This window comes from Pelophylax lessonae, assembly GCF_965119305.1.
Source record: "Pelophylax lessonae genome assembly, chromosome: 2".
Taxonomy (NCBI): domain Eukaryota; kingdom Metazoa; phylum Chordata; class Amphibia; order Anura; family Ranidae; genus Pelophylax; species Pelophylax lessonae.
The window spans coordinates 109,681,734-109,705,077 of NC_138769.1; the positions used below are offsets into that span (position 1 = coordinate 109,681,734).

The following is a 23,344-nucleotide window of genomic DNA, read 5'->3' on the forward strand; positions in this document are numbered from 1 at the left end:
CAAGAAAATACATAATCCCTTTACCTTTTAACTCTACTGCAGAGCCTTTGGAGAGGCTTTGTAAACATAAACATATCAGAAGAGGCTGCGAGAAATACATACAGCCTCGAGGAACACAGAGGAATGAGGGACATGATTGAAACCTTTGAATTCCTTAGGGATGCGAATAGGGTTCGGGAGAAGAGCACTTTCATTATGTTGTGGTGCATATGACCACTACCCAGGAAGCAGTGCTTGAAGTCTAAAAGTTTAGTCACCCTGCCCCAACACCAAGCGAAATGACATCACCAACCCTGTGTATGTTCCTACAATATCTGATATGGAGCTTACATGGAATTTGACTCCTGGAGGAATGAAGTTTTGGGGGAGCTTAGAGAAGGTATTAGTAGGTTGCGTGGTCAGTTGCAAAGAGAACATATTTTGCTTTAAATGTGTTAAATAACAGAGTTTTTTCAACAGTATTATAATTGCAGTAAATATATCCCCAACAAATCTGGTGCCTAACCTGTGGTTCAAGGGCCACATGTGTCCCTTTGGTGTTTGAAGTGTGCCCCTCGGACTCCAGCAGTCAGTAGTGGAAGCATTGATTTGTAATGGGGCCATTAATAGCAGTGATCTCAAGGAGTTTTATGTAACATGCCCCTAGTCTCTGTCTTTCTCCTACAGCATTACTTCAGTCTCCAAACACTCCTGCAAAACAATCATTTACAATATCCTGAAATAAGATTATGGCAGTTTTCTTTAGGATTACATACAAGAAAGATTATATGCAACCCTTTGAGACATCAGGTGCTGTTTTTGAGGTTCCCTTTACCTTTATGTTGACAACCCCTGCCCTGCAATTGTGATAAGCCAAACTGCCCTGGTTTAGATTTGGCAGGGGTTCAGTGAACTTTAAAGAAGTTGGGATGCTGAGCCCAAAGCCCACTAAAATTAAAAATGCAAATTTTCTGGCATAATAGCCAAGAGGGTGTCAAAAATAGCATAGGGGGAGGGGGTGATTGTGAACCATACCAGGCCAACCCTCCCGAACCATACCAGGCCACATGCCCTCAACAGGGAGGGGGTTGCCTTTCCAGTGAGGGGAAATCCTGGCTAAATAAGTGGGGCTGGTGATGTTACTGGTTGTTAAGGACATGGCAGTGCCTGCATCCATCCTACCTTACAACCATGATAACCAATAATCAAACATTCGTATAAACCCTTATAATGAGAAAAGCATCTATGCTTAAATAAATATAATATTATATCCATATACAAAACCAGCACTAAAACAGAAATATGTGCTAAACATAAAATACAACATTGCAAATTCCACAGTCTTTCTGTGTAACTGTGTTTCATTCACTATACTAAAAATATCTTCATAAATGGATCACTGTTAATCAAGTAAATTATGCACAGCACTGTTTTGATGTTCTGAAGTCCACATTCACATTCACTGCCACCTTCAAAAGAGCTAACTCGCCAGATAGGATGCACCTCAACCTATAAAGGTCAGATGCACATTTTTACTATTATCACCAGACCTCATAGGAAAAAAAAAATGGGGTCAGCAGATGACGTCACCACGCTGCTTCACAGTACCTGCCCTGAGTGTAAGGACAAGCCCGGAATGGATTGCTAATGGAGCTCAAGGCATCAGGCCTTTTATGTTGTATTGGCACCCTTTGCAGATGATTGATTTACTATACCTACTATAGCTGCATGTTGTTTATTATAATGCTCAATTCACTTATAGAATTTAAGCACAGCTATATGTTTTTATTCAATTTTTTTAATAACACATTATTACACTATTGGATGGTATTTTTTTGTGTATATCCTTTCCCCACTGAGAAAATCCGCGAAGACAGAGGCGGGGTGATGGAAAGAGCGATCCTATATGAAATAAAAGGGTGTTCCTTTCTGAATGTTTTTTTTTTCCTATGAGAGATCTGGAGATATAGGAGCACATTTGATGTTGAAATCAAAACATTCAGAGCTGCGCATGATTTACCTGGTTGATCCATTTTCAAGGACATTCCTTGTGTGGCGAATGAAGCACAGTTACACAGAAAGATTGTGGACTTTGCAAAATTGTGTATTATTTGTAGTTCATATATTTGTTTTAGCGCTGATTGTGTATGTGGATATAATAATAGCAGATACAACTGTTCACTTGTATGCAGCTGTTTTACTGAAGTTTCGCTTTAGAAAAATAAATTTTCTTTAAAGAACTGTTGAAGCAGCAGTAGAACATTGCGTCATATCTTGTAGCATTCTATTCTTTTTTACTGTGTTCAGCGAAGGTCATAATAATTTTCCCATGTGTACTGTAAAATCAGATAGGGGACTATCCGTGCATACATATGCTGTGTGATCTATCTGCACTACACTGGTGCTTATATTGCATGTCTTTTTCAAATGCTTCCATAATAAATCAAAAGGACCACTATCATGCCATAGAAAAACATCCCCCAGAGACTCCTCAAAGCTTTCTTCTGACTGATGGGAGTTCATTAGATTCCTTTTGTTGAGAGAATCCAATGAATGCATAGACAGGCTCCTGATTCTTTCCAAATGAATACGTTTTAACCGCAGCCATAATTTCCCAGATAAGCACGAGCGTATTCCAGTTGCATCAGTTGTGTCATTGTGCTCAATCTCATAATGAAACGTGGCAGATTCAGCCATATGTGTCATACTTGCATCTGTCACTGTTAGGAAAAAATATCCTGTAGATCTCAAGTACAAGAGGGTCACATTTAGTTTAAGAAGTACAGCCACAATTTAAAAAGGAGAAAAAAAAATTACATGTACGGATAAGAAAGGTTTGCAGAGAGAAGACGAAGAATTGCGGTGTCACTATTAATCATTTTCTACTAGAGTCCTGGAAGCGTGTAAAATGTTTAGACTTAATGCATGTCTATGATTTCTTGCAAAGCTGGGAAGATAAAAATATGTCACACAGAGGCAGAGTAATGTTACTGGAAATGCAACTGTAGTTATCGCCAGGACATAGTTACTGCTGGTTCTGCATGCATAGTATTTTAACAAAGAATAAAAAAGCTACAAAGGCAATATTCTCAAAGGGACAATTTAATTGTAATCGGGTTCGCTTGCTAAAAGGATGTATGACCTATTTCCAGTAAATTTGTATATGTATCATACAGAACTGCTGACTCACGACAAACCAAATGATTTATGTTTAATATGGGGCTGAATTTATAAAAAAAAAAAAACAAATAGAATTCCAAGTTTGGCATACTATCTTTATCTATTATAGTTTTTGTAATTTATTTAGTTTTTTTTTTTTTTAGATAAAGTGGGGACTCGGGATTAGAACCCCTGTCAGATTTTTATTGCTGTCTGCACATCCCCACTGGGTAGAGTTATCCCCTCTATATGTCTTGAAGACCACTGTTTTCAAGAGAGAAAGTGAGAACAAATCCAACATTTTTAGAGTTTTTATCAGAAAAAAAATGGATTTTTCCTACAGCTTACCTTGCCATAATAATTACTATCTGTGTTATACACCCTCTATGGGTGAATGGACACTAGCAACCAAAAATACAGGAAGTCCTCCCCTATATAACCCCTCCTACACAGGAGGTAACTGTTGGAGATACAACTTTAAAGCTTAGCCTATAAACTGCAGTTCACAAATAGGACACTAGATGTCGCTAATGCTCAGTGATATGCTATGCATTTACTATGATGTGTTGTAATTTCCTGTACACTGTACTGTGCTCGCTGGTTATCTTTTCCTGTCTGCGTTTTTCCTCACCATGAGAAGGTGACATCTTTGCTATCTGTGGTTATGTTCTAATAAAGAAGCCAGTTCCTGTTACTCCACAATGTCTGATATGAATAGACTCCGCTGCACCCAATGATCGCACTCTGCAACAGGTTATGTGCTCAGGATCTGGATAAGGTCTTATGACCAGGTGCGGCCCAGGCAGAACAAAGCCTCAAACGGGAGACAGTGCGACTGATGCGGAGATCTACATAAGGAAGCAGTGACATCTCCTATAGACAAGTAAGACTGTTCATATATAAAGGAGGGAAATATGGCCGGAAACTCAGAACTTAAACTCTCAGTGGCAAAGCTGAACAATGACAATTATCAGCTATGGAAGTCTAAAGTGGAAATGCTATTATCTAGAGACGACTTGTGGGAGGTTACCACCACAGATAGGCCACAGGACAATAATCAGGACTGGGACAAGAAAAACAGACTGGCACAGGCCACCATAAGCTTACTGGTGGAGGATGATCAGCTCATACATATACGCCATGAGGACACAGCGAAAGGCATGTGGGATGTACCAAAATGATTGCATGAAAGATCCAGTTTAAACAGCAAGCTGTTTCTGCTGCGGAAAGTTTACAAAATGAGACTTAGCAGAGAACAGGACATGCAGGAGCATATAAACGCAATGCTGGAAGTGATTGCGCAACTTAGATCAATCAGGGAGAATATAACAGACAGCCACGCTGCAGCCATGTTGTTATGCAGTTTGCCCGATACATATACTGCACTGATCAATGCACTGGAGACACGACCTGAGACAGATCTGACACTAGAATTTGTAAAAACCAGGCTCATAGATGAGTATCAGAGAAGAAAGGAATTAGTGCGTGACTCCACAGAAACCAACACCAGAACCGCTCTTAAAGCTACAGACGCAAGGTCCCTCTTATGCTAAACAAAAGATCAAAGCCATAATCAGTGATTCATGGGAAGGAAACTGGAATGCCACATTTAAAGCGACAGGCAACCATAAATGTCAAGGCTGGTGCATCAATTCGGGGGCAACCAGTCACATGATGAGTAATAAAAGTTTTTCACAGAACTTGATCTGAACAACAAAGAAACTATTTATCTTGCAGATGGAAGAAAAATACATGCAGAAGGATATGGGCATGGAACCCTTGTATGCCCTGATGATGCGGGACACAATCTAGCCATACCAGTGAAAGATGTGCTTTATGTTCCTAATCTAGAAGGAGGACTCTTATCTGTGAAGCGTCTAACAGTCAGAGGACTCACTGTAAAATTCCAAGGTGACAAGTGTTCAATCCTAAACGGCAACCAGACAGTAGCAAGTGCCAAACTGGATGATCATCTATATCACCTCGACACAGTGAAGGAAAAGGTGAGACTATGTACACACAAGCACAATGACTGTATACATATATGGCACAGACGTCTAGGTCACAGACACCCAGAATGCATACAGGAACTACAGAGGAGGAATATGACAAGGGATCTAACAATATCACCTTGTCCAGTTACTGTTAAGTGTGAATGTTGCATTAAATCCAAAGCTACAAGAGGAACACTTCCCAAAGTCAGTCAGAAGAGAGCTTCAAGACCACTTGACTTAGTTCACAGTGACGTGTGTGGTCCCCTAAACCCACCTACACCTGGAGGCAAAAGGTACATAGTGACTTTCATAGACGACTATTAAAGATACACAGTCACCTACCTAATGCAACACAAGAGTGAAGTTTTTGACAAATTACAAGACTACATAATAAAGACCAGTAACAAGTTTCAGAGGAAGCCTCTCATACTTCGGAGTGACAATGGAGGTGAATTCACAGGATGTAAGATACAAGAGTACTTAAAACAGAATGGAATAGAACATCTAAAGACAGTCCCATATACACCAGAACAAAATGGAGTAGCTGAAAGAAAGAACAGAACTCTGACTGAAATGATCAGATGTATGCTGACAGACTCTGGACTACCACAAAAATACTGGGGTGAAGCAGCTATGACAGCTACATATTCGCAGAACAGACTTCTTTCAAGAACAGTAGAGAAAACTCCATATGAACTTTGGCACAATGAGAAGCCAAATGTAAAACACTGAAGAGTTTTTGGATGCAAAGCATTCATCTACATACCTAAAGAAAAACGCACCAAACTCCAAAACAGAGCATTTGAAGGTATCTTTGTTGGATACAGTGACAATTTCAAGGGTTACAGAATCCTAAATCCCAAAACAGACAAGGTTACCATTAGCAACAGCAAAACTTTTGTTGAAGATTTAAGAGACAATGTAATGACAACAGTAGAAGCAAGAATAGAAGGGAAAACTGACATTGACCAGCCCATCTCTGTAGCTTCTGAACAAACAGTTGAAGTGAGTGCAGACTCTACCAGTACCAAAGAACAGACACAAGAAGGCTCAGACACCAAACCAAGACGTTCAACAAGAGAAAACAGAGGTAAACCACCTGTACTTCTCTCATACAAAGCAAGTACTGCCAGTATCAACGAACCTGCAACCTGGGAAGAAATATCTCAGCTTTCAGAACAAGAAGCAACTAAATGGATAAAGGCTGCTGATGAAGAGATAAAATCCATGCATGACACTAAAACATGGACACTTACAGAGCTACCACCCGGAAGGAAAGCCATAGGCTGTAAATGGACTTTTAAATTGAAATACAATGCAGATGGTACAATTGAGCGATACAAAGCAAGGCTATTAGCCAAGGGCTATTCTCAAAAATACAGAGAGGACTATGACGAGACATTTGCACCAGTAGTCAAGCACACTACAATAAGGACTTTACTGACAGTAGCCCTCACAAGGAAAATGCAAGTGAAACATTTTGATGTGAAAACCGCGTTTCCAAATGGCGAGCTAACAGAGAAAATTTACATGGAACAGCCACCAGGGTTCAAAGATGAACAAAGGCCAGACCTAGTGTGCAATTTTCGCAGGAGTATATATGGTCTAAAGCAAGCAGCCAGAGCATGGAATATAAAAATAAATGAAGTGCTTACACATCAAAACTTTCTGAGGATTAAAGCGGATCCCTACTTATACACAAAGATATTGGCAGACAGATGGGTCTATATGCTTATTTATGTGGATGATATCCTGATTTGCTTTGAGCAAGAAGGGGATGAAGCAGAAATACTAGAAAAACTAAATCAGAACTTCAACACCAGAGATCTTGGCAACATAAAAAGTTACCTCTGCATCCAGATTGAGAGAGAGGAAGATGGCAGCTTTCTTCTGAACCAAAGACACAAAATACAAGAAATAATTGAAACATTTGGAATCGAAGACGCCAAACCAGTAAAGTCTCCTATGGAAACCAACTACCTAAATGAGATGAATTGCCAAGATAACCAATTACCTACTAATACTCAATACAGGAAGGCAATAGGGAAATTGCTGTATCTTACCACTGCTACAAGGCCGGACATTGCAGCAACTGTTGGAATCCTATGCAGAAAGGTTTCAATGCCAAGTCAAAAGGACTAGAATTCTGTAAAGTGAATCATTCGCTACCTTAAAGGGACTTTGCACTACAAGTTAAAGTTACCAGCAAGTGATGAAAGCACCTTGACAGGATATGTGGATGCTGACTGGGCAGGAGACACCAGCAACAGGAAATCTACCAGTGGCTACTTATTTTTTCTGTCAGGAGGTTCAATCAGTTGGACTTGTAAAAAGCAACTCTCTGTTTCACTGTCGTCTACTGAAGCAGAATACGTTGCTGCAGCGCAGGCAAGCCAAGAAGTTATATGGCGGAGACAGCTATTAACAGATTTGGGTCTACCACAGTTGAGACCAACAGAAATCTATGAGGACAATCAAGGATGCCTTGCACTTGCGCACATGGAAGGAGCTAATTCAAGAACCAAGCACATTGATGTGAAGTTCCACTTTCTTAGGGATCTTCAAGAGCAAGGTCTTCTTGAGTTACTTTATTGCCCAACCGAGGATATGACAGCAGATATCCTTACAAAGCCTCTGACCGCTGAAAGACACTCAAGGCTTACAAAGAAGATGGGTTTAATAGACTAAGCCTTAGCTGTTGAGAAGGGGTGTTGGAGATACAACAACTTTAAAGCTTAGGCTATAAACTGCAGTTCACAAATAGGAAACTAGATGTCGCTAATGCACAGTGATATGCTATGCAGTTACTATGATGTGTTGTAATTTCCTGTACACTGTACTGTACTCGCAGGTTATCTTTTCCTGTCTGTGTTTTTCCTCACCATGAGAAGGTGACATCTTTGGTGTCTGTGGTTATGTTCTAATTAAGAAGCCAGTTCCTGTTACTCCACAATGTCTGATCTGAATATAGCTTCCAAAGAGAAAAAGGGACCGCACTCAGAGGTGAATGAACTTGAAGTGTTTATTCCCATTCATAAAAGACAACGGTGCATTGAACAGACGTGGACACGGTTGACGCGTTTCACAACTCTGTAGGTCGCTTACTCATAAACAACTCACCTACAGAGTCGTGAAACGCGTTAACCATTTTTACTTGATTACTGGATGGCGGATCCGACCAGCACCTGGGCATTTGTGCCTCACCTGAGCGGCTTTTCCTGTGTTGTTTGAACGATCTGATCTGAATATACTCCGCTGCACCCAGTGATCACACTCTGCAACAGTAACTCAGTTTTGTAGCAAGCAATAAACTTTCCAGACAAGAGTGGAGGGACCTCTGTGTTCCGTAATGTACTCCAAGAAATGGATTTTACAGGTAAGAATGTAGGAAAAAAATCGAATTTTCTACATCACGGGACACAGAGCAGCTATAATAATTACTATCTTAGACATCCCAAAGCAATGCACTTGAGGGGAGGGAGACACCTTTACAGAAAACTGCCACCAGAGAAGGACTTACTCTGCTGTTTGTAATACACTGAGGCCAAAGGCAGTATCAACTTTGATTTTTTGCACCTGGTAAAAACCTTGTGAATGTATGAACCTAAGGCCAAGTAGTGACCTTGCAACCTGAGCCATTGACGCCGGATGGCGGATAAACCAAGATGCACCCATACACCTGGTAGAGAAGCTCTCCCCAGCAAGGGTGGAATTTTGCCCCTTTCAAACCATAGGCTTGAATGATTAACTGTCGGATCCTATGAGAAAGCGTTGCCCTGGATGCCGACTGCCTTTCCAGAGCCCTTCTGGCAGCACAAACCAAGATTCCAGACCTGTACTGATAATTCAAATAAATCCTAACTGCCCGAACTACATCCAGAGTATGCAGTACTCTTTTCCCTGCCAAGTGTGGACTAGGAAAAAGAAAGGCAAGATACTCTCCTAATTCCAATGGAAATTAGAAAACCACTCTAGGCAAGAAAGATGGAGGAGGACACAACATCATGTTAACACGATGCAAGATTAAGAACCGCTCCTTACATGAAAAGACCTGCCAGTCCAGATATTTTTCTTGCTGAAGCGATAGTAACAAAAGAAGCCACCCTCCAAGTCAAAGGATAAACAGAGTTTCTTGAATGAGATCAAAAGTTGGCTTCTTCAAGGATGGTGAAGACCAAATTCAAGTCCCAAAGACATAAGGGTGGCCTGATAGGTGGGTCTGTCTACATTACACCCTGCACGAAGTATGAATCAAGGAGAGAGGAAGCACGGTCTCTCGAAAAAAATGGATACGGACTAAATCTAATCCTTAAATGGTAATTAAGGCCAATCTCATTTCCCCTACCTATTGGAAAAGGAAAATATCACACTCACATATTTCCACGGGTGCTATTTCCTGGCTACACCCGAGGCATAAAAGATTTCCAAGTCTTGTTATGTAAAGTCCCTGAAGCTAGCTTCCTGGCCTTCAACAGTGCAGAGATAACAGAACCCAAGACCATTAAGTCTGGTTGTATTGGAAGTGACCAAGGAGAGTACCCCGCAAGATTCACTATGTCAGTCAGTGTACCAAGCCCTCCTGGGCTAATTCAGTTAACACTATTATCAGTGCTACCACCTCCCGGATTCTTCGCAAAAGATGTGGCAGTAGTTGAAACAGAGAGAAGGCATCAATTAGGGATATCTGGTCCTGAAGGTGTTACCAGTGCATCTACCTCTGTTGCCGGTGGTACTCTCGTCCCCGACACAATCTGTCCAACTTGTTATAGAACTTGGAATCCAGTAGATCCACCCGCAGAGTTCCTTAACGTTGGCAGATTTCCAAAAACATCTCAGGATGCAGAGACCACATGTTCCCGGCATTAGTTGCTGATGACTGAAAAACCCCTCTGCCATTTTTCTATATTCAAATATATGTTCATGTACTATATCTATATATGTACTTGCGACACAGACTGCACCTGCTGTTCTGCCCCAGACAGAATGTGGTTTACCTTCCTGAGCCAAAAAATGGAACAGAACTGAAAGGACGAAAATCGGATGTCAGCGGATGGACATCTGCAATGCCATTGACATACATTATGTCCGTATATCATCCGCAAAAAAATAGGATGATACATGCGGAACGCCCGTGTGAAAGGGCCCTAAGGGGCATATTTGCTAAAACATGCGCACAGAATCTGGTGCAGCTGTGCAGAGTAATCAGCTTCTGGGTTTTATTGTCAACGCGAATTGAACAAGCTGAAGTTAAAAGCTGATTAGTTATTATGCACAGCTGCTCCAGATTCTGTGTGCACCAGTTTTAGTAAATTTCCCACTTCATGTACATGCATTTTACCAGTGTATTTAGCTGGTTTCCTAGGGCTGTTGCGTAGATGAGAAGTATTTAAATGGCCATTTGTATGCCTTACAACACGACTGCAGACAAAATGCATGTATGAATGGATAGGGCCTAAGTACCGTGCAGGGACCCTACATTTAAACAACCCCTGCTCTAGACTCGGGGTTGGCAACCTGTCGATCATGATCCACCTGTGGACCACAGGCAGATGACAGGTGGATTGCAAACAGGTCCCCATGTTGCCAAACCTGTGTTTTTCCCCACAGCTGCAGAGTGCCAACCGATCCTAGCCTGCAGAGACAGCCCTCGCCCCTTGGATACATGCAGCTGTAGGGCCTTCCCCTCTGATCCATCCAAGGGACTTGCAGGTGATATAATGTGAGCAGAGAGCCGGTAGGAATCAGTGCCAGAACATGCAGCTCTGCCATGACAGCTTCCCTATGCCACTCTGCATAGGGAAAGAACTTTTGTGCCTTCCTGACCCCCCAAAACGATACCCTCCTAACCTCTCTGCACCATTCCTTCCTGACCTCCTGCACCATGCCCTCCTGGCCCCCCCTATACTCTTCCCTCCTAATCCCCCAGTACCATACCCTCCTGACCTCCCCTGTACTCTGCTGTCCTGAGCCCCTTGTAAGGTGCCCTCCTGAATCCCCTGCACGATACTCTCCTGACCCCCCTGTACTCTGCCCTCCTGAGTCCCCAGTACCGTGCCCTCCTAATCCCCCAGTACCATGCCCTCCTGACCCCCCAATGCTGTGCCCTCCTGACCCCCCTGTACCGTACTCTCCTGACCCCCTCTGCACTAGGCCCTTCTAAGCTCTCAGTATTGTACCCTCCAGACCTCCCTACACCATACTCTCCTGACCTCCCTGCTCTGTGCCCTCCTGACCCCTTGCACCTTACCCTCCTGACCCCCCTGCACTATACCATCCTGACCCCCCTGTACTGGGCCCCCCTGATCCCCTGTCCTCTGTTCTACTGATACCTATACACTGCTCTTCATGCTGTTGACTTCTGTACACTTCTCCTCATCCCTTTGACCTCTGCACACTGCCCTACCTACTACTGACCTCAGTACACTGCCCTATATACTACTAACTCCTGGACACTGCCCTACTTACTACTAACCTCTGTACACTGCAGAACATCCTACTGACCTCTGAACACTGCCCAACACCCTACTGACCTCTGTACACTGCCCTACCTACTACTGACCTCTGTACACTGCCTCAACTTCCTACTGACCTCTGTACACTGCCCTACCAACTGCTGACCTTAGTACTCTACACTACATACTACTGACCTTTGTACACTGCTCTACCTACTACTGACCTCTGTACATTGCCCAGCATCCTACCGACCTCTCTCACTGCCCTACCTACTACTGACCTCAGTACACTACACTACACACTACTGACCCCTGTGCTCTGCCCAACATCCTACTGACTTCAATACACTACACTACCTCCTACTGACCTCTGACCACTGCCCTACATCCTACTGACCTCTGTACACTGCCCTACATCCTACTGACCTGTGTACACTGCCCTACATCCTACTGACCTCTGTACACTGCCCTACATCCTACTGACCTGTGTACACTGCCCTACAACCTACTGACCTCTGTACACTGCCCCAACATCCTACAGATCGCTGTACATTGCCCTACCTACTACTGACCTCTGTACACTGCCCTACATCCTACTGACCTCTGTACACTGCCCTACATCCTACTGACCTGTGTACACTGCCCTACATCCAACTGACCTCTGTACACTGCCCTACATCCTACTGACCTCTGTACACTGCCCCAACATCCTACAGATCGCTGTACACTGCCCTACCTACTACTGACCTCTGTACATTGCCCTAAATCCTACTGACCTCTTTACATTGCCCTACATCCTACTGACATCTGTACACTACTCTACATACTCTTTATACATATTAGTTTCTTATACAACAATTCTTCCCAGATACCCCAATCAATCTGATTAACTACATTTAGTTTATTCACCAATGCAGACTAACATTGTTTGATTCAGGTAAGTATCGTGATATCAAGAATTCAATACACTTGGTTTAGCGCCCACTGCTTTAGGACATATTGGGGGATAATGACCTTGTGAAAAGCAATATCCCAATATTTACACTCATATACAAGTTAGAAGCAGGATGGTGTTCCCATTGATAAATATATCCAATCATCCAACATGTTAACCACAGAGGAGGGGTCTCAAAAACCAACTGATCAAGGGGCAACATAGACCAGAAATGGCCTTATATAACACTTTTGATTTTAAGTGAATGATGAAGACCCCACAAATCTATAATTAAAGCCAAGCCATCATCATAATGTCTTGTTTCTTTTTTGGTCTGTTTTGTGATGTAGATCTGGATATGGCTTACTTTTATCTGATCTACAGTATATAAGGTCCAGTGGTGTATTTAGGTTTTGTGCTGCCCTAGACCTGACTAAACTTGTGCACCCCCTAATTGAAATATGACCCACCCCTTCCTGTAAAGGCCACACTCCTTCCTGTTTATGACCTGCCCTGTCATCTGTAAACCACAGACCACAGCCACAGTCTATCAGTGCCCATCAGTGTAGCCTCATCAGTTCCCATAAGTTCCCATGTAGCCTCATCAGTGCCACCTTATCAGTGTCCATCAGTACAGCCTCATTACTGCCCATCAGTGTAGCCTCATTAGTGCAGCATATCAGTACAGCCTCATCAGTGGCCATCAGTACAGCCTCATCAGTGGCCACCAGGGCAGCCTATCAGTGCATTATATCAGTGCCCATCAGTGCAGCTTATCAGTGCCACCTCATAAGTGGCCATCAGTGCAACCTATTAGTGCCCATCAGTGCAACATATCAGTGCCCATGAGGGCACCATATCAGTGCAGCCCCATCAGTGAAGCTTATCAGTGCTGCCTCGTGCCCATTAGTGCAGCCTTGTCAGTGCCCATGAGTGCAGCATATCAGTGCTTTCTTATCAGTGCAGCCCCATCAGTTCTTTTAAGATATTTGGACTTGTGTTTGCTGCCACTGATTGTAATCATAGGATTATGTCACTTATTTGTATAACGACTTGGAAGTCCATAGTCATTATACAAATAAGTGAAATAATCAGTGGCAGCAAACACAAGTCCAAATATCTTATAAGATTGGAGTAATCTTACTAATCCAGTGACATATTGGGATAGCACATAGGAGGTAAGCAGGTCCAAAATATTCTTGCCATCATATACAATTAAAAGTACTTGTATATGATGCAATTCAATATACTTGCTCAAGGACAAAGATGTTTAAAGAAATTAAATTATATTATTGGCACGATGCCTGCCATACCTGGGGGTGGAGGAGGGTAGGGGGAGCATTAGGCTACAGTGCCACACTTATTAGCATTGGCGGCCTTTGGTCCAGTTGTATTAAGTTTGGTCGGCAGCCTGCGGTCTGTCCGAATGTCCTCACGGGCCGGTATTATCATACCGGCAGGTAGCAGTGTGACCGCTTTATGGGGATGCCAGACTGATTTGCCTCCTGGACACTGCCCTCCGGCCCAATTCACCCCATAGTACTGGCACTATACTAAAAGTTTAGCGCAAGCCAGCGGGAACCCTTTTCATGTGGGAGCCAGGAGGAGGCTGTTATTTTTTCATGCAGGGTGCAGCTTTATTGCTGCCCCCCCTGTAAAGTGCTGCCCTAGGCCTGGGCCTTGTTGGCCTAGGCCAAGATACAGCACTGATAAGGACCCTTGCACACCACAATGGTACTGCAGAAGTTGCTCTCCAACACAGATTAAGTTCACAATTGCTGTGGATCAATGTAGGAGACTCTGATGCTGGGGCTGCAAGCTAATAGTGACAACATTCATTTATCCCTGAGATAAAATGCTCAACTCCTGGCTTTTCAGTTATGAAGCAGAGAACTCTGAGTGCTTTGTAGAATAACGTTATCAGTGTGCTTTCTGTGAGGTTTATCAGGATTTATTGTGAGTGCCTCTGGCCATCTTAGGGCAGAGAAGAGCTGATCTGCCTTTGCCCGCCTCTCCCTGCAGCAATAGATCACAGCAACAGTGATTTATTGCTTCCTAATGACAGTACATCACCATTATAAGTGATTTATTGCAACCGAGGGCTGAATCTTACTGACCTTATACACCTCCTCCTCATTAATAAAAAAAGGTAAACAAAAAGTAAGTAATTTAAAATGGATAAAAAAAAAAAAAAAATTGAAAATACTTCCCTTTGCCATTAGCTCCAAATTACCACACTAGATAATCAAGATGACTAAAGATGTCCTTAGTGCATTATCATTAAAAATAAGCATATAGGGTAATTTTCAGTTTTTTCTACTCATAAACAGCAATGCCCATCTTCAGAAATTCATCCAATTCCTATTTTAGTGCTACCTTAACCACTTAAGCCCCGGAAGATTTTACCCCCTTCCTGACCAGGGCCTATTTTGCGATTCGGCACTGCGTGACTTTAACGGACAATTGCGCGGTCGTGCGACGCTGTACCTAAACGAATTTGACGTCCTTTTTTTCCCACAAACAGAGCTTTCTTTTGGTGGTATTTGATCACCTGTGCGATTTTTTGATCATGCACTATAAATAAAAAAAGAGCGTCAATTTTGCAAAAATAACAATATTTTTCAAATATTTTTATATGAAATTCCCCAAAAAAAAATGTAAAAATCAAAATTTTTTAACATTTTAGGCCAATTTGTTTTATGCTACATATGTTTGGTAAAAAAAAAATCGCAAAAAGCGTATTTTGATTGGTTTGCACAAAAGTTATTGCTTTTACTAACTAAGGGAAAGATTTTTGTCATTTTTGTTGTTTTTTTTTTTAACGAGTAATGGCGCGATCTACAATTTTTTATGTGGGACTGCGACATTGCGGCGGACAGATCGGACCCTTGACTGACATTTTTGACACTTTTGGGGTTACCAGTGACATTACTACAGTAATCAGTGCTATACATATGCACTGTTACTGTAAAAATGACACTGGCAGTGAAGGGGTTAACTTTATTTGAGAGGGAGGGGTTAAGTATGTCCCTAGGGGCGTGTTTCTTACTGTGATTGGATGTGGCTTGATGTGTAAGAACAGAGATCAACGGTCCTACATAGCAGAACCATATGATCTCCATTCTCACACAGGGAAGAATGACAGGCGGCTTTGTTTACATTAGCCGCCTGCCTTTCTTTCGGTGTAACGGACAATCGCGAGTGCCCGGCGGACATCGGGTCCGCCTGGCACACGCGCGGGGGGGGTCTGTGACCGAGCGGGAGCGTGCTTCCGGCGGCGCGCGCTCGCTCCCTAGAGCCTCACAGGCTAGCGACGTAGCCCTACGTCGCTTTGCCTGTGAGGGGCTGACCACCGCAGTAAATAGTCGTGCTGCGGTCGGCAAGTGGTTAACTAAAAAGTAAACAACAGCCAAAACATTTTTTTTTTTTTTGGGAAGTATGTGACCTGTGTGGTTGCTGCTGCACTAGCCTAGGAAAGACTTTTACTTTTATTCGACTTATACAATACTGTATGACATTGAATACACCTTAGGCAAAAGTTTGCCTAAGATACAAGTTAGATTTCTGGCATCCCCTGCAACAAAAATGTCATTTTTGGTTAGATACTCCCAATAGGAACACGTCTAAAGGGATGCAGGCCCAGCAGCTTTTCTCATTAAAGCCCTGCAGCTGCCACAGCTAATAGGTAATTATGAAACCACACCCAGTAGACCCACTCAGCACAGAGGAACAAACAATGATTTCTTTAGAATAACAAAAGGTGGGTCTGTGCAACAAAGTTTGTTAAAATCCCTGCAATGTACAGAGATCACCCAGAGGGGAATGTTTTTTTTTCTCAACAAAAGTGGAGTTACGCTTTAAGAGCCGGTTCACATACAGGCGACCCGACTTCCCGGGACAACCTGTGAAGTTGCGGTGCACAGCTCGCACCGCGACCTCGGAGCGGCATGCACGGACTTCATATCACTGAAGTCAATGCAGGTCGCTCCAGGTCGCCCCAAAGTAGTACAGGACCATTTTTCTAAGTTGGAGCGACTTGTGTCGCTCCTATTAGAACGGGTCCTGTGCTACTCTATGGCAAGCGACCCACGGCGACTTGTCAGGCGACCAGGTCGCCTGACAAGTCGCCCCAGTGTGAACGGGGTCTAAGTTTCAGGGCCGGAAGTTACACAATTAGTCAGGTTAAAAAAAGACACAAGTCCATCTAGCTCAACCAATAAAAGGGTGAAAAAAGTACTGTAAAAGCTGAATGAAAGTAATAGTTTTCCCTACCGCAGCAGCCACACATAACACACGTCATTAGTGGTAATTTATTTTACAGTGCAATTGTTCAAAAATAGGTTTTGGCCAAAGTTCAGCTTTAATGTAATGAAAGACAAAAAAGCTTTTTTAACCACCTCCCACCCGGGCCATTGTAAATATACGGCCGGGTGGGAGTCTCGTCCTTCTGAATGGACGTTCGGGAACGTCCTTCAGAAGGAGAGAGATCGCGCCGCCGCGGGCACGCGCAGCGGCGCGATCTCGATGTGCCTGTGTCCCTCGGACACAGAGCAACATCATTCGGCAGGAGGGCCCTGTGATTGGCCCTCCTGATCACATGACGGCTGTGTCCAATCACAGCCGTCATGTTATGTAAATAGAGCCGTTGTAACGGCTTCGATCTCTTCTCCTCCTGACAGATCCTGTCAGTGAGGAGAAGAGAAGAGGATCGGTGCTGCTGCTGGGGTGATCAGTGAGTATTTCTAATTACTCACTGATCACAGGGGGGGTCTGTGCTGGTAATCAGATGATTGATTACCAGTACAGCCTTGGGGGGGGAGGGGTGCCACTAAGCCACCAGGGATGCCCACCCATGACCACCAGGGATGCCCACCATGGCCACCAGGGATGGCAAGCAGGGCTCAGAGAGCCCCCCAGTGCCCTCCCTATCAGTGTTGCCCACCAATGCCATCTATCAGTGCTGCCCACCAGTGCCGTTATTGCCATCTATCAGTGCCGCCCACCAGTGCCCATTACTGCCCACCAGTACCGCCTATCAGTGCCCATCAGTGCCCCCCATCAGTGCCGATCAGTGCCCCCCATCAGTGCCGATCAGTGCCGATCATTGCCGCCCAACAGTGCCACCTATCAGTGCCCATCAGTGCCCATCAGTGCCGCCAATCAGTGCCCATCAGTGCTGCCTATCAGTGCCCATCAGCACTGCCTATCAGTGCCCACCAATGCTGCATATCATTGCTATCTATCAGTGCCACATATCAGTGCCCATCAGTGCTGCATATCAGGCTACCTATCAGTGCCCATCAGTGCTGCATATCAGTGCCACCCCATCAGTGCCACCCCATCAGTGTCTCCTCATCAGTGCCTGTCAGTGCGGCATCATCAGTGCTCATCAGTGCAGGAAAAAACATATCTATTTACAAAATTTTATAACCTAAACAAAAAAACTTTTTTTTTTTTTTTCAAACTTTTCAGTCTTTTTTTATTTGTGCACCAAAAAAGAAAAAACCTGACGGTGATCAAATACCACCAAAAGAAAGCTCTATTTGTGGGGAAAAAAATGACACAAATTTGGTTTAGGTACAGTGTTGCATGACCGCGCAATTGTCATTCAAATTGCAACAGCGCTAAAAGCTGAAAATTGGTCTGGGAAGGAAGGGGGTTTAAGTGCCCAGTATTGAGGTAGTTAAACTGACAGGTAATCTTTGACCTTGGGCATTAGCATTCCTCTATATTATGTAAAAATGTGACATATGCAGTATCCTTGTGCTTAGGAGACATTGACCATTTTATTTTGGAGTGAATATCTGGGGTTACACTAATCATATAAAGTAGCATTAGCAACTATTACTGGAAAACATAAATTTCAAATGTCTTTAAAAGTACTAAAATTTCATAAAAACTTAGTGGGTAAACACAAAATAAAGGCAAAAGGTTAATTAGGAGGGAAGTGCTGTGGTCCTGTTAAATTCTAAGCTGGAAAAGCTTCTTAAACTTTTGTAGTTAAGGCCCCATTTGAACTCTTGGTTTAAATCACAAAAATTAGTTCCAATTGTATCAAAATAAAAGATCTTACAGTAACTTTCTGTTATAACGCAGCTACACCCAGAGTAAGAAAGCCTGCCCTCTGCCAGTATTCTACAGAGAAGGACCCCTAAGAAGTATCTCTGTTTGCTAGTAGTGGTCTCTCTGCAGAGGTCTGACACTGCTCCTGCTGAACTAATGCCCCGTACACACGTTCCGATTATCGTACGATAATCATACGACTAAAGTTTCGTAATTGTTGTATGTTACTAAAATCGAATGCAACTCTGCGTACAAACCATCCGACTTTCTTCGTACGATTCACTGACCAAGTGTATTTTTCATAGCTACGTAACGGAAGTGATGTATATACGTCTGACCCCTGCGGATTATTTTACTGTTTCCGATCATGCATGGTATTTGTCGATCGACTTTTAGCGTATGAACACTGTACTGACGAAACGATTATCGTTCGAGAAGATGTCGTACGACAGAAGATTTCCTGTTTGTCCCTTCGGATTTTGTTGGACCAACTGTCATGATCGGCTGTCGAAAGCTGTGTACTAACGATCAGATTATCATGAGACCAGGTCGAAAGCGAGTTTTTTCGTACGATAATCGGAGCGTGTGTACGGGGCATAAACCTATATCTCTGCAATCAGCAAGGTGTATGGTCCCTGTTGTTTGGAGGAGCTCTAGCTCTGAGCATGTGAGATCAATATAGAGAGTGCATGGCTTCCATACAGAGAGCAAGGGTCCTTCTCTGCAGCATGATGGCAGGAAACAGGTTTTTCCACTAAGGAAGTGAGTGTTTTCTAAAAATGTAATTAGATTTATTTGTGTGCATCTCGGCATAAAGGAGCAGTAGGGATCAGTGGCGGCTGTGCCGTGAGAGCGGCCACTTATTTATTGCAGTACACAGTATCAGCTGCCAGGAGAAGGGAAGATTGTCACACTGCTCTGATTAAGCTGGTTTATGTGAGTGCATACTTTTAATACAGGGAGTGCTTTTATTTTACTGGATTACGCTATGTGATTTTTATCACTTTTGGGATACTTGTGCTTGGCTAACTGCGGTCCTGGGGTGTGAGACATTCGGAGTAGGAGCTGAAGTGGGAAACACCATAACGCATCCATCCATTTGATTTTTCATGCTATTTGGGGCCAATTTCCTTATTTTTGGGCAGTTCCAGCTGGTGAGTGTTTGTCTGAAAGTTGGTGATGGGCTGCACTTTGGTGATTTAATCACTGAGGTGGAAATAAGAAGTCTTCTGGAAAGGGTTAAAGATGACGTGGACTTATATTCAACAAATGGACACTTTATAATTTATGTTGGTCACAGAGACTGTTGTAGTGAATATTTTAATTGTTTTAACACATATTGATATTTGTTTTCATGTTGTTAACCTAGCACTGTATTTATTTTAATAGGTTTTAGCCTATTGCACATTTGTTTGAGTTGGCATGTAATATGCCTGCATGTATCACTTATTGTCATTTAATAATATTTATTTGGGGGGAGGATTGTTTTTTTCCATTAAGCACAGAGTGTGGGTAATTTTTTTTACACAATGTTTATTAATGCAGCATATCATGCATTACCATCCATTCCCATAGGCCCCAGTAATGTTTTTTTAATTTAAAAAATATACAGTATATATATATATTTTCTCTGCATTGCTATACAGGACAGTAATCTGAACATAAATAAACTACTGATATGTTACAATATACAGTGTGTGTATATATATATATATATATATATTCTCTGTATTACTATAAAGGACAGTCATCTGAACAAGAATAAACTACTGACATGTTACAATATACAGTATATATATTTTCTCTGCATTGCTATACAGGACAGTAATCTGAACATGAATAAACTACTGATATGTTACAATATACTATATATATATATATATATATATATATATATATATATATATACAGTATATATATTCTTTTTTTTTTTTCTCTGCATTGCTATACAGGACAGTAATCTGAACATGAATAAGCTACTGACATGTTACAATATACAGTATATATATTTTCTCTGTATTGCTATACAGGACAGTAATCTCAATATGAATAAACTACTGACATGTTACTAAATACAGTACAGTAAACCCCCCTCCATTGCGGGGGTTACGTTCCGGACCCAGCCGCGAAAAGTGAAAATCCGCGAAATAGAAAAACCCTATTAAAATGCATTGTAGGCATGTTTTTTTTTACTGTCACTGTACGTGTAAAAGCATTTTAAGGTCTTTAAACACACTTTTAAAACAATAGAAACTCATTTAAACACATAAAAGATACTGCGAGACGTAGCAAGAGCTATGGAAAACACAAAAATATTTCATTTTTAATGATTTATATAGTAAAATAACATTACAAAAAAAAACGCAATATACCGGGACCGCAAAAACTGAACCTCGATGGAGCGGGGGTTTACTGTATTAGTATAATTTCTTTATAAAAATAATAAAAAAAAAAAAGATGTGCATTTTAATGTTAAAAAGCAACCTATAGCCCCGGTTCACATTTGTGTGATTGCGGAGATCGCATGTAATTCGGAGCGCACTGCTCCTAAATTACATGCGATCTCCTGCGCAGGGCGAATTTCAGCCATACACTTTGTATGGCTGAATTCGCACCGCATCCGCACTAAACTCACACATGAGGCTTTTTTTTATTCGCAGCAGAATCTAATTGCATAGTGGTTCACACTAGTGCGATCCGATTCTGTGCAAACTTGCAGATCGCACTGTGATATGCGATCACAACTGGGGGTGTCGTTAACTATTAATTGACACCCCCCAGCGTATCGCATATATGGCAGTGTGAACTGCCAGAGGTGCGGATGCGATGCGGGATCACGCTGCATATTCACAGCGTTCCCGCATCCCACAAATGTGAACCGGCACTTAAGCTCCAAGCCAATGACTATGACTTGGACGAGGGGATGCCATCAATCTGCTGCATGCAGGGTGGAAGCATTTCCTTTCCTCTATTGTTTAGACTGCGACACTGTAACTTTGCAGCAAGTCAAAAAGTGAGAGGCTGCAGCTGGAGCTGATCTGTCTCAGATGTTTGTGATTACAGCCAAGAACTGTGCAGGGACCAGGATTTACATGACTGTCATCTCTAAACCAGCATCTCAGTCCAGGAAATACATGGTGACCCTGGATGATGCCTGATCACAGATGGCACCATCATTCTGGAGAGAAAAACTGTTGAAGACATTGCCAGAGGGAGTACTGTGATCTCAGTGAGAGGCAATAAATATTTGTGTTACTTAGCATGCTTGCACTTAACATGAAACAAGACTAAAAATTAAATTTTGATTGAATACAATCTGGTATGTTAAATGGCTCTCAGTCCCAGCCTTCACGGTCTCTCCTATCTTCAAGTACTGCCATTATTTTTCTTCATGGCCTTTTACATATAGCTGTCTAATCTAAATGTATTGGGTCTCAAAACAGTTAAAAAAAAAATAAATAAATAAATATGACAATTGCTTTGTAATACACAGTTCTTTAGCAAACTAAAACCATGTACACATGGGCAGAATGTCAGGTGGTATTGGCCAGTTTATATTTAACATACTGACATTTGTCCCATGTGTACAGTAGCTTGTCTGACCGACTTCTGTCGAAGGGGCATGACCAAAAAAGATCTGGCAATCAGCATCCGATCAGCACTCCCAGTCTGTGGCTGAGAGCGCTGACAGGTGTGTTCTGGCGGGGGGGAGGGGGGGGGGCATCCCCGCATCACTGCATCCCCGCATCCCCGGGGGCATCCCCTGGGGCATCCCCTGTCAGAACATAATAGCTCAGCAGGGGAGATCGCTGTACTAACATCAGATTATTAGTACAGAGGCTCCTCCTGAGCTACTCAGTAAATCAGCTTACAGGGGTTAATTTAATAAAACTGGTGCACTCAGAATCTGGTGCAGCTGTACATGGTAGCCTATCAGCTTCTAACTTCAGCTTGTTCAATTAGGCTTTGGCGATAAAACCTGGAAGCTGATTGGTTTCTATGCAGAGCTGAATCAGATTTGCACACTCCAGTTTTAGAAAAAAAACCCTCACAGTATGTACCATATGTACCAGGCTTAAGGGGTAGAGATACTAAAGGCAATTAGACTGTGCACTCTGCAAGCACTGTTGCTCCAGAGATAAGTAAATGAGGTAAAGCGTCACTATTTACAAATAATACCCAATCACACGTAAGGAAAATAAAAAAGCAGCATTTTTGCTTACATATGATTGGATGATGGAAGCCAGCAGAGCTTCCCCTCATTTACTAAGCTCTGGAGCAACTTCACTTGCAAAGTGCACAGTCTGTTTCACTTTAGTAAATCAATCCCTAAATGTCATCCAGTAATCGCTCATTAAATAACCTCATATATTCATCCGAGGAGGGGGGTAAAATAGGAGGTTCAGTTTTACTGCTTCCTTAACCTAACAGAGCAGACGGAGGAGGTTGTAAATATGTTGTTGTCGCAATGCTTTCCTTCGCAGCCTCTGCAAAAAATATCCCCCATCAAATTTGGCAGGCACTGCCAAACTCGACCCATTCAAGAATGGGGCCATGCCTGCAGCCACTGTAGAAACGTGTGCACTGCATATGATTGCAGTGCGGTTGGGCAGGCTTTTCAAAGTTAAAACAGGTGGTAAGGAGGCCTGTCAGCTGCCCCCTAAAAAGTAATACATCTGGGATTGCTTTTCAGAGGGGTGGCAAGGGGCTGCCACCAGTATAAGGATTTGTTTAAACTGGTGGGAGCCAGGGCTGTCTTTAAC

At 42.7% G+C, this 23,344-nt stretch overlaps 1 protein-coding gene across 3 annotated transcripts in view; it reads left to right on the forward strand.

The window, feature by feature from the left end:
- GLRA2 (glycine receptor alpha 2) overlaps positions 1 to 23,344 on the forward strand; it is a 305,784-nt gene that overhangs the window by 104,586 nt on the left and 177,854 nt on the right. The gene's annotated exons all lie outside the window — the stretch shown is intronic.